The 12890-nt window shown below is 37.8% G+C and overlaps 1 pseudogene; it reads left to right on the top strand.

The window, feature by feature from the left end:
- Positions 1-931: 931 nt before the first annotated feature.
- On the top strand, positions 932-2512 carry LOC142873924 (eukaryotic translation initiation factor 3 subunit J pseudogene; annotated as a pseudogene).
- Positions 2513-12890: the final 10378 nt, after the last annotated feature.

The following is a 12890-nucleotide window of genomic DNA, read 5'->3' as shown; positions in this document are numbered from 1 at the left end:
GTGTTGGATTTTTGTTGTATTTTCTTAAAGAATGTAGTCAGCTTTTAAAAATCTAGTATGCAGTTAAATTACTTGTGGATTAGTCTTCAAGGCAGACTGTAGAGTAACTAGACTATGGGGCTAATTTAGTCCCAACATAAAGCCTGGATCTTCCAGAGTCTCTACGAAAAGCCCTGTGCATTCAATAAGACCTCTCTACTCTGGTGAGGATTTGAACAATTCCTGGTGCTTTATAAACTCTGTGAATTTTTTGGCTTATACACTTCTAGTAATTATTCTTTCTCTGGAGGTTATTCTTTGATCGATCTTGTGGTGTCTCACCCTACCATCCACAGGGGATAGAAGGAATTGTAAACTTGGGTTACATAATATCCTTGTTAAAAAAAATTGGGATCATACACAGTGTTTGCCCTGCCTTTTCAAATAAATTGATGTATTTCTGTGTCACAAAATATAATTTGCAAATGTGATTTTTTCAAGTATGATTTTTTTTTTTTTTTTTTTTTTTTTTTTTTTTTTTTTTGAGACAGAGTCTCACTTTATTGCCCAGGCTAGAGTGAGTGCCGTGGCGTCAGCCTGGCTCACAGCAACCTCAATCTCCTGGGCTCAGCGATCCTACTGCCTCAGCCTCCCGAGTAGCTGGGACTACAGGCATGTGCCACCACGCCCGGCTAATTTTTTGTATATATATTTTTAGTTGGTCAATTAATTTCTTTCTATTTTTGGTAGAGACGGGGTCTCGCTCAGGCTGGTTTTGAACTCCTGACCTTGAGCAATCCGCCCGCCTCGGCCTCCCAAAGTGCTAGGATTACAGGCGTGAGCCACCGCGCCCGGCCTCAAGTATGATTTTTCTGTGGATGCATAATATTCCATGATACGGATGTCACAGTGATTTATTTGGATGATGTTTATATCTAGAAATGAAGCTTAGCAGATGTGTATATAGAAGAGGCAAAATGCCTGGCTGCTTTGGACAGTAGTGTCAAGGGCCAAATAACTTGGAAATCTCTGGACTGGCTGGCTCAGTATTAATCACAGACGGGAAATGGATATGGGTCCCCTCACACAGGCTCACACCCGGTTTGAGAGGGTGGCGGCAGCGGCGGGGACCTCGACTCCTGTGCGGAAGGTGGGGCAGGTCGGGGCCACAGCTGGCGGGGAGCGCTGGGAAGGCGAGGTTGAGGAACAGAACGTCAAGGATAACTGAGATGACGATGATGACGGAAAAAAACAAGAGGAAGCAGAAGTAAAACCAGAAGTAAAAATTTCAGAAAAGAAAAAAATAGCCGGGAAGATAAAAGAGAAAGATTGGCAACAGAGCAAAAAAGCAAGAAGAAATTAAAAAGAGGTTAGAAGAGCCTGAATAAACTAGAGTGCTAACACCAGAAGAGCAATTAGCAGCAAAACTGCGGCTAAAGAAATGACAGGAAGAGTCAGCCCTTGAATTAGTAAAGGAAACTTTTGGTGTTAACACAGTTTATGGAATAGATGCTATGAACCCATCTTCAGGAGATGACTTCACACAATTTGGAAAGTTACTAAAAGGTAAAATTACACAATATGAATGAATAGTCACTATATGGTGCCAGTTTTTTGGAAGTCTTAGCTCACGAGATGTGTGTATCTCATTGGAAATATATGACTTGAAAAAGATGACCACTTCCTTGACTGTGCTTTGCAGTGAAAAACAGAAGCAAGCAAACCAAACCAAAGCAAAGCCAAAAAGAAGAGAGGTGTGGTTCCTGGAGGGGAATTAAAGGCCACCATGAAAGACGATCTAGCAGAATATGTTGGTTATGATGGAGGGTGTGTACTAGACTATGAAGACCTCATGTGACATTTTATCTTCTGGTGTCTTCTTTATGTTGCCCACAATCACTTCAACATGTAGCACAATTTCTTTTCTTTCAGTTCTGCCACATGCTGCAATCAGAAGTGTAGTATCTTTTGTGCTGGTTATTTAACCCCTTGACACTTAGGTGCTAATGTGTGAAATGAGGGAACTTGAGTCTTGCTGCCAACCTGTTAAAACTGGGAACCTCTGTTGCTACTAAATCATAGTTCAAAACAAAACAAACCTAATAATGTTGTCGTTGTTGCTATCTGATTTTATAGCAGCAGTCACCAAATTGGAAACAAAAGGCTGTGACATGGTACCAGCACCCTTCAGTAATACAGCCTTAACCATACCTCCTTGAACTGCTTCATAACTTGTCAAGAAAAGCAGTTTACACCAAAGGCATGAGGTATGCACCTAGTATTAAAATTGCTTTGTCTTAAAATTGAGTGTGAGGATATTAAAAATACATTGTGAAGAAGATTGCTTATCTCTGAGTAAAGATGCTGCAGCTGAAAAGCACTAGTTTGATAAAAATTAACTGACCAAAACCCTCCAACGTTGAAACTGAAAAATGTAAACCTTTCCACTGTTGCATTAAAAGTCATGGAATCTCTTGAGTGCGTAGACTATCTAGTTTTTATTTATCAGATTATTTTTACTGATGGAGGGCTTCAGATGGGGGGGGGAAACTCTTCACCTGTTGTTATTTGCCTGATCTAAGTGTCTGAGAAACAGATCTCCTTTGTTCTCCTAAGCTGCAAGAGGACAAATTTAACAGGGTTTTGGCATTTCCTTTCCTTTATAAAATGTGCCCAGCAAATTGTACCAGTTAATTACAGTTTGGTAACTTGTTATGTTAACAATTATGACATCTGCGATGTTTTACAAAGCAACTAATTTAATAAAATCACTATTGTGAGGACTTAAAAAAGAAAAAGAAAATGGATATGGGGAGAATGCCTCATAGATTCATGGATGTGTTTGAGTGATGTTATTAACAGAGTAAATTTTATAAAATTCAAGCCTATAAAAGCTCAATTACCTTTTATAACTTGAGCTTGTAGAAAACTTCCTTAATATTCCACTGTTGCACACACACATCTGTTAACTGACTGAGATTTGGCAAAGGCAAAGCAGTGTAAAGGGTTGAAGCAGCAGTTCTTTCTCAGATTCACACATTCCTTTTGACTTATTGGAAGCAAGATATTATCAGGTTCATAGTCTTCCTTACTTGGCAGACACATTTATTTTAGTAAATATGAATACATTAAATCTGAACCTTAAAGACAAAGGTCTTACTGTCTTCCTTATTCATGATGAATTCATAGCCACAAAATAGAAAGCACAAATTTTGGTATTCAGATGAAGAAAGCTGAATTCTGGTATTCAGATGAAGAAAATGTTCAATTGAGTTGCTTTCCCACCCTGGAAAACTTTCTCTTAGAGAATAATTTCGTGATGGATGATTCCATGAGGAATGAAACAATGCCGTGTCCTTGCTGTAAATGCTGTAATGTCTGCATGCCAGACTGCTTTCAATGAGTGTTTTCTCTGGAAGCTGGAAATTATGACACAGTCTAGGGCCAAGGCATTACCATCTCCTCTGTCTTCAGTAATGAAGAGGAGTACTGAGTGAAACTCTGGTGTAACAGAGATTTCGGGTATTTCCAAGTGGCAACCTGATCAGGTATTAGATAAAAATGATTTGGCATGATTTCCCAGATATAACAAAAGAAGCTACCATTGTACCCCAGATTTTCCTACTCTAGTGCAGTCCCACAAAAACTGCACATGTATTGAGAGAGATCTGTTTAAAACAGGTAAAGAATTACAACTCTCACAGTGAACATGAGAACTGAGATGTAAATCTGTTGTTTCTCTTACTGCTCTCCAGTTGTCTTTCTTGGATAAGAGTTTCTCACCAGGCTGAGTATTATCTATTGTGTCATTGTGGAAAGATACCCGTTCTTCATTCAATATGCAGGCCAACTTCTTTGTGTATACCCCAAATTCTCAAACACCATTGGCAAGAGTAATTTTATTTATTATTTATTTTTTGTTTATTTTCTTTTCTTCCACTTTGGTCAGATAAAGTAATTTTAATTGACTCAATTACTAAAGTCAATGCCTTAAGCATTGTGACAGAGACTAATGGAACTCACTGATGTTTGCATGTTTCTCTGTATATCCCAGCCTCTCTTGCAGTTAGGGTGGCCCGTGAGTAAGCCTGGCCAGTGGAATGTGAGCAGAGTGGCGGGTGTCCAAGGTTCTTTCCCACACACTGTCTTCTCCTGCCATAGTGAGAGTGGAGGCGAATGAGGACAGATGGGGCTGAGTTGCAGGGCGAAGGGAGCCTATGTTTCTGAGCTACCCTTTGGAGAAGAGCCTCCTAGATAGCTCCCAAATCTACGATACATTATCACACAACCAAGACATAAACCTTTATTTTGTTAAGCTTTATTGTATTATCAAATTTTGTGGTCATTTATTACTGCTGCTAGCACTTTATCTCTTAGAACCCAACTTCCCACCTCTACTGTCAGTCTGAGTCAAACTCAACACTCCATCCAGGTTTTCTCAAGACAAAGCACAGCAAGTTCCTGGATGTCATTCTAGAAATAAACATTTAATTGTCAAAGATATACCTGATATCAAGTTTTTTTGTTAAAAACTTTCAGTTTCAACTTTCTCATAAATGGTAAGAGGATTTACACTGCTAAAAAGTGATCTTTAAAATATTTTATGTATGCGTAACTATGTGAGATGATAGATATGTTAATTTGCTTCACCATAGTAACTTTTTATTTTCTACATGTATTTCAAAACATCATGTTGCATACATACCTTGAATACACAATAAAATTTATTTTTAAAAGTTAAAAAATACTTTATTAATATTATTGTGGGGATATAATATAACACTTCTGCTTATTGATTTATATAATTAAATTAAATGTATGTATTTACCATGTTCTGAAATGAGTACTGTGACTTTCAGGTGCCTCTTAGGTAGATATATTTGAGAAACTTTGTATTCTTCCCAGGGCTAGAGGTTGTATACCATAACCAGATGACCTTAAAATGTAAAAGAGTGATGTTGTTTTCATCCATCCATCCATCCATTCATTCATTCGACAAAAGTATGGAGCATCTATTATCCAGGAACTGTACTGGACACAGAACAGAACTGTTTTGTTCAATTTAGCAACTTCTAGCCACATGTGGCCATTTAAATTAAAATTAATTTAAATAAAAAGTCAGTTAGACACACTAACCACATTTCAAGTGCTTGAACTTATTGGACAACACAGAAGAACACTTTCATCATCCAGAAAGTTCTACTGTACAGCACTTATCTTAAAGGAAGATAGATATATAAACTCATATATTCTCTTTAACTTAATAACTGTTTCCATAAAAATTTATAAAATATGATATAGGAGTTAAGAAGGGAGGTTGCTTTAGGTTGCCAGAGAGGTCAGCAAATCTTTACATTGGAAAGTACATTTAAACTAGGTTTTAAAAGATGAAAAGGAATTTGCAAGGAAAGATATTCCATTTATAGTGAAGAGCAGATGCAAAGTAAAAAAAAAACATTATCAAGTTGATAAGGCAAGGAGAGAAGTTTAGTGTGGCTAGAGAGAACAATAGGCAAGAGAAAAGCCGAGAGGTGAGGTTGAGAGTGGAAAGAGCCAAGCAAAGAAGAGACTGGCAGGGTAGAAAATGTCTCAACTTTGTCATTCCATGATGGGAAGCCAACTAAGAACTTTTGAACAGGAACATAATATAAGCAGACTGACATTGTGTTAAGGTCATCAGCTGGCATTATTGATGTTGAAAGACCAGATTGAAGGCTATTTGTTTTGGGGTCCAGCAAGTGAAGACAAAAGCAGTGGTAATTGGATTGAAGAGGAAAGATGCAACTCTAGAGCTATTTCTATACTATAGTTATAAAGTTATATAAAACAATAAACAATTTTTACTGTCTAATTCAATTGGACTATTGGTAGGAGCCAGATGAAAGGAGAGTATGAATGCATTGACATGAGGTGAGGGTAGGGGACTTAGCCTCCACTCACAGAGAATACAGGATTTGGTACACATCTCTACCCTATCAGACTGAGGCTGTGCTCTTGAGAAAGTGGTGTGTATATCAGTCCATTCAGGAAAATCCTCTGTGACTTCCCTAACATTTGGTTAATTGAAATTATAGGAAGAGCCCTTCCTCCTAGGAAGCCCATTTCATTACAGGTGCTCTTTGGCTGTTACCTCTGTATTGAGAATTAGTGCTTTTTTTTATTATTATTATTTCGGCATATTATGGGGGTACAGATTTTAAGGTTTCAATAAATGCCCATTTCCCCCCTCCCACCACTTTTTTTGCTTTTTTTGAGATAGAGTCTCGCTTAGTTGCCCAGGCTAGACTGAGTGCCGTGGTGTCAGCCTAGCTCACAGCAACCTCAAACTCCTGGACTCAAGCGATCCTCCTGCCTTAGCCTCCCGAGTGGCTGGGACTACAGGCATGCGCCACCATGCCCAGCTAATTTTTTCTATATATATATTAGTTGGCCAATTAATTTCTTTCTATTTATAGTAGAGATGGGGTCTCGCACTTGCTCAGGCTGGTTTCAAACTCCTGACCTTGAGCCATCTGCCCGCCTTGACCTCCCAGAGTGCTAGGATTAAAGGCATGAGCCACCACGCCGGGCCTATTAGTGCTTTTTAATGCATTTATTTTGTCATCTTAGATTTCCATGCTATACTCTGAGTTATCTTAACGTAGGGATAACTATATGATGAGAAACAATGTTACAGATAATTGGGGGTGAGTTACTTAGAATTTATTAATATGTGACTATGAGCCTTATAAAAATGTGTTTTAAGGCTGGTGGATGCCTATTGGTGATGAGCTTTCACGAAGTGATCACAACTGCCAAGAGTCTGGTTCCCCAATTATGATGATATCTCTGATTCACTTTTCAATCTATCCAAGTAAATGTCCAGGTTAATTACGGTTTTTTAGAAAAGGAAGTATATAAGCAGAGTCAGCTGGCCAGATTAACCAGACATACCGCTTCCCTTTGTTATCTTATCACTTTGTCTGGCTTCCTCCTTAATTGGGTAAACATCCTTTGCTTATCTCTGTTTTCCCTCGAAATCAGCATTTTTCTAATGATTTCCTGTTTCTGAGTAAAATCTTCCAGATTAAACATGAAGTCAGCAACAGAAATTAGTAAGGCCAGCCATGGTGAGAGAATTTGAAGTCCTAGAATTTGTCTGAGATCTGGAGAGTTCAAGACTTAGAAGAGAGTGGCATATCCGGGCCCCTCAGTCTGCTATCCATGACCTCCCCACAGGGCTGTCTGTAGGAATAGGAGACACCAACAGACCAAAACCTCTCCGTGAAAGTTGCTATCTATAACCCGGTGGAAAAACATCATTTAATCCCCTCTTTTCAAATAGGAAAAGAATTAAGATGAGAAATAAGTATTTCTCATTTAAGAATGTCAGGCAGGGCTGGGTGCCTTGGCTAACACCTGTAATCCAGGCACTTTGGGAGGCTGAGGTGGGAGGATTGCTGGAGGCCAGGAGTTCAAGCCTGGGCAACACAGCAAGACCTCTTCTCTACAAAAAAAAAAATTAAAAAATTAAAAAATGAGCCAGTAGTAGTGGCTTATATTTGTAGCCCCAGCTACTCAGGAGGCTGAGACAGGAGGATTGCTTGAGCCCAGGAGTTTGAGGTTGCACTGAGCTATGATGATGCCACTGTACTCTAGCCCGGGGTAGAGTACTGAACAGAACACTGTCCCATCTCAAAAAAAAAAAAAAAAAAAAAAAAAAAAAAGGAATGTCAGGCAGTTTCTAATTAGTATAGTGCTTAGTTCCAAAATTGAAGGTTAAAAAATACTTCAAATTGAATACATTCTTCTACCTCCTTTATACCATTGGTAATTTTTTCCTTAGCCACTGAAAGTTTTATCAGGGAAACCATTGTCTTCTAGTGATCCTAAATTTGATAGCTGTCTTAGTTCATTTTGTGCTACTATAGCAGCATACCCGAGACTGGGTAATTTATAAAGAAAATAAATTTATTTCTCACAGTACTTGTGGCTAGGAAGTCCAAGATTAGGTGCTGGCCTCTGGTGAGGGTCTAGTCTCTGCCTCCAAGACAGTGCCTTGAATGCTGCATCCTCCAGAGGGCGTGGGGGGCAAGCTGTGTCATGGGGCAGACGAGCAGAAGACAGGAAACCCACTCCTGCAAGCACTTTTATAACATTAAACAATTCATTAGGGCAGAGCCCTCATGACCTAAACACCTCCCAGAAGGCCCCACCTCCCAACACCGACGCATTGGGGATTAAGTTTCCAACACATGGATTTGGGGGGATACATTCAAACCACAGCAATAGCTTATTTTTAGCTTTTTTTTTTTTGATATGCCAAATGTCTTTTTTTTGTTTTGAATGTTTTTATTACATTGTTCATATTATTATATGTCATAAATCAGTGTCTAGTAGGAAAACTGATGATGAATTCAAACTATATTTGTTGATGTAAAATGTAAAGCAGTGAGTTTACTAATCTTTTTTTAAGGCTGCATTATGTTAAAGTTTTTAAAAGCTCAATCTGTCATGGAGTTAAGATGATCCCTTTACTTGGACACTGTCTTATATCAGTAGAAATAAAAGTGATTCTGGCAGATTTTCTGATTATTAAGCACAATGGAAAAATCTTTGTTTTGTTTAAATTGGTTTTGAGTAAAGGAAAAAAAGATAAATATAAAAAGTAAAATTTGGTTTTGATGGTCCCCCAAATCATCAACTCCTTTCATATTAAACACACAGTGACTGAACTGGTCATACTTACTGGGACAGATCATGCTACACAGATAATACAGAAAGCCTGGCTAAAGGTGGGCAACATAAATGCTGTGTTGCAAGAAACTTTTGTAGGCATCACCAGGAAACCCTTATCTTTGCCTTTCCTGCTGCCCTGAGCCACTACACCCTTGTTAGAAAATCCTGCAGATGTTTCACTGCAAGCAAGACTGCTTGGTAGCCTAGTAGCAATGCAGTGGTAAAGGGTTTTCAGAGATTTTAAGTGGATTTACCTCCAGTCATTAACTAATCAACCCACTGAACAAAATATACTGTGTTTCTCCTCTGGGCCAGCTATCGGGTTGCTTGATAGATATTAAAGATGGGTTCGAAAACGAAACATGCTCCATGGATAGAAAGACTCAGTAGTATAAAGAGATCGATTCTTTACAAATTAATTTGTAGAATCAATGCTATTCCAGTGAAGCCCCAGCAAAGTCTTGATGGAGCTTACAGGACCATCCTAACATTGACATGAAAGAGCAAAGGGCCAAGAAATCCAAGTTTCTTAAATAAAGAACATGGATGGAGAATTTGTCCTTCTGGATAATGAGCTATAATGCTATAGTAATTAAAACAATGAGGTTTAGTTCAGGGACAGAAAAAGAAATAAATAGAACTAGATATGAACCTGTGAATATATGAAGATTTTATTTGTAATGAAGGTTGCCTCACAGATCAGTGGGAAAATTATAGATAGTTCAATTAATGATGATGGGATAATTGGTTATATAGGTTTTTAAAACCATACAGTTGAATCCCTTCCTTGCACCATACAAAGGAGTTAGTTCCAATAAAGTTAAAGACTTAAATATTTTTTAAAAAACTTTAAAATTTTAAAAGAAAATATGAAAGTATGGAAAGATTTTTTAATGAACAAGTTTCAAAGGTTTATAAACAATAAAGGAATTTTTTTATTTTTTAAAAAGAGGTGAAACATAAACAAAAATATATGAATATCTAATAAGTTCATAAAAATATACTTGTTTCTTTGGGCATAAGAGACTATTTTAAATCCTACTAGCTTGGCAAAAATTAAAAAATCTGATTCTACCAATGGTTAACGAAAATACAAAGCCATAAGAACATTTCTTTATTGCTGGTAGGAATGTAAGTCGATCCAACCACTTTGGAAATCCATTTGGCTCTTGAGCTTTAAAGCTCAAGAGGTTTATATTTCATAATCCATTCTCTCTTCCTCTCACTTTCTTAAGAGAAACTCACACAGGTGTACAAGGAGACATATGCAGGAATTTTCATAGCAGTATTGTGTACGAGCAAAATTTGGAAATAAGCCAAATGTGCATTAAAAAAAGAATAAAGTGTTGTACAGTCTAACAATAGAATACTATGAAACAGTGATATTGAATGACCTAAAGCTACAAGCGTCAGCCTGATGACTCACTCTCACAATAATTGTACGCACGGCACACACACATACACACACATTTTAGGAGGAAACATGCAGGACCTTTGATTAAAGATGCTAGAATTAACACACATATTTACCTCTGCTCTTTTTGCAAATTCCAGTAAAACAACGGCAACATTTTTTAAAGGCATAAATGTTTGCACAAAGACAAGCAGAAGAGGAGAGTAGACAGGAGCAATAAAATCTTTCAGGCATTAAGAAGGATAATCATTTAGCAGACTGAAAAAGCTACTCTTAAGCTGGTAGGGAAAAAATGCTAAGAAGCATTATATGTTTTCCCAAACACACAAAAGGTTTGGGAATTGGTGGGCCCAAGTATCTTTTGAATGGGCTAAAAAAAAAAAAAAGTTGGTTTTAATTCTGTTCTAAACCATGAAGTATGGTGACTGCTCCACTTCTATTCTGGCAGAAGATTGAAAAGGTAAAACAAAGGGCTCAGGTGTGGGAATGGAAAAGAGGTGGCTATAACACTAATTCAGCATTGGCAGGAAGGGTCCTGGACCCTAAGATGTGTGTGAAAGTACTTCTGGTATTCAGCAATGACTCACAACCATGAAGGTCTGCACAGGGTTCAAAGTTTTGCAGAAAGGAGAAGACATTAATAATCCAGAAATCTGAAGAAGAAAAATAGGTACAGTGAGAGTGAGTGTGAGAAGATTTGTAGTTGTGAGGTAAGATTTCAGAGGTTAGGTTCTAGGTGATGACCAAGCCTTTAGTTTCTCTTCCAGGAAATCCTGCTGGGGAGCATTTCCCAAGGACCAAGCTTCCGAGGCCTTGTGATTAGGGGTGATGGCTTTCGCTATTTGCCCCCACTTTCAATAAGGGCCAAGAGAGAAAAGGTACTCAGAAAAGAATCTTCATGATTGCAACATGAGGAGAATGAGCAAAATCGCAAGGGCCACTGTTGTAACAGGAAGTAATGATGGTGTAAGTTGTAGCTTTACCAAGAAGAAGTGGCCCTCCTGCATCTGGTTTGCCCTCTGTGAGTGCCGGTCTTAACTGCCATTGCCAGCAGTTAAAAGAAAATATGAAAGTATGGAAAGATTTTTTAATGAACAAGTTTCAAAGGTTTATAAACAATAAAGGAATTTTTTTATTTTTTAAAAAGAGGTGAAACATAAACAAAAATATATGAATATCCAATAAGTTCATAAAAATATACTTGTTTCTTTGGGCATAAGAGACTATTTTAAATCCTACTAGCTTGGCAAAAATTAAAAAATCTGATTCTACCAATGGTCAACGAAAGTACAAAGCCATAAGAACCAGCCAGTCTGTCTGGTTCAGGATATTGACTTTACCAAGACCTAGGGGACTTCTTAACCTAACAAGAGGAAGATAAACTGAGAATGACATCCCGAAAAACCTAGATCAATGGTTTTCAAAGTGGTTCTCACACCAGCAGCATCAGTATGGGAACTTTTTAGAAATGCAAATTACTTGGGACCTACCCCAAACCTATTCAATTAGAAGTTGTCCAGGTGGATTCCAGCAATTCGTCTTTTAACAAGCACTCCAGATAAGCACACAAAAGTTTGAGAATTACTGACCTAGATGAAATTTTTTAAATAGTCAACTTACACATAACCATATGCAATTGTATGCAAACACTATAAATAGAGATGATGTTAATTTGTAGCCCCTGTTGCAAAGAGTGCTAGTGAAACTCTTGTCTTGCAATCTTCTTTCTGTTTGCTTGTTTGTTTGGCTGTTTCTTTTGATTCTCTTCTTGACCCATGCTGTTTCCTCCTTTACTCATCTTATTGGAAGACACTAAAACAATTCAGGAATTTTTATAGTAATGCAATGCAGAGGATTAAAAACTGTCTGAACTGTGCTCTTCGAAAGCAAGAATCAAGTCATAGTCATCTTTATTTTTTCTTGTAACAGACGTATTGAAATGTAGTCCACATACCATACAATCCACTCATTTCAAGTAGTCCCCCTACCAATTCCATGATTTTAATATATTCACAGAATTGTGAGAACATCACCACAATCAATTTTAGAACAATTTTATCTTCCCAAAGGGAAACCTCTTCCTCTGAAAGCCTCTAGCCTTGAGCTATAACCAATACGTTGTCTGTTCTGATAGATTAGCCTAATCAGGACATTTCATGCTATGTCATGTACTATGATATTTTGTGATTGGCTTCTTTCACTTAGTATTAGGTTTTTAAAGTTCATCCATGTTGTAGCACGTACCAGTACTTCATTTCTGTTAATTCCTTAATATTCCATTATATGAATATATAATAGTTTCCTCTTATCTGAGAGGGAGATGTTCCATGATCCTCAGTGGATGCTTGAAACTGCCGCTAGTACCAAACCTTATTTATATTATGTTTTGTCCTAAGCGTACACACCATGAGAAAGTTGAATTTATAACTTAGGCACGGCAAACAGCAGTGTCTAATAATAAAATAGAACAATTATACCATTGTTATACTTGTACACAGCACCACTACTCTTGTGCTTTGGGGCCAGTGTAAGTAAGATAAGAGTTAGCTGAATGCAAGCACTGTGATACTGCCACAGTCCACCTGATAAGTTACTAAGTGCCCAGCAGCACAGAGAGTGTGGATAAGCTGGACAAAGGGATGGTTCACTTCCCGGGCAGGATGGAGCAGGATGGTGTGAGATTTCATCACGATACTCAGAGCAGCACGCAGTTAAAACTTACAAATTAATGCATTTCTGATATTTTCCATTTAATATTTTCAGACTGTGGGTAACTGAA

Source organism: Microcebus murinus, chromosome 1 (genome assembly GCF_040939455.1).
Source record: "Microcebus murinus isolate Inina chromosome 1, M.murinus_Inina_mat1.0, whole genome shotgun sequence".
NCBI lineage: Eukaryota > Metazoa > Chordata > Mammalia > Primates > Cheirogaleidae > Microcebus > Microcebus murinus.
This window is presented reverse-complemented; position numbering and strand designations above follow the sequence as displayed.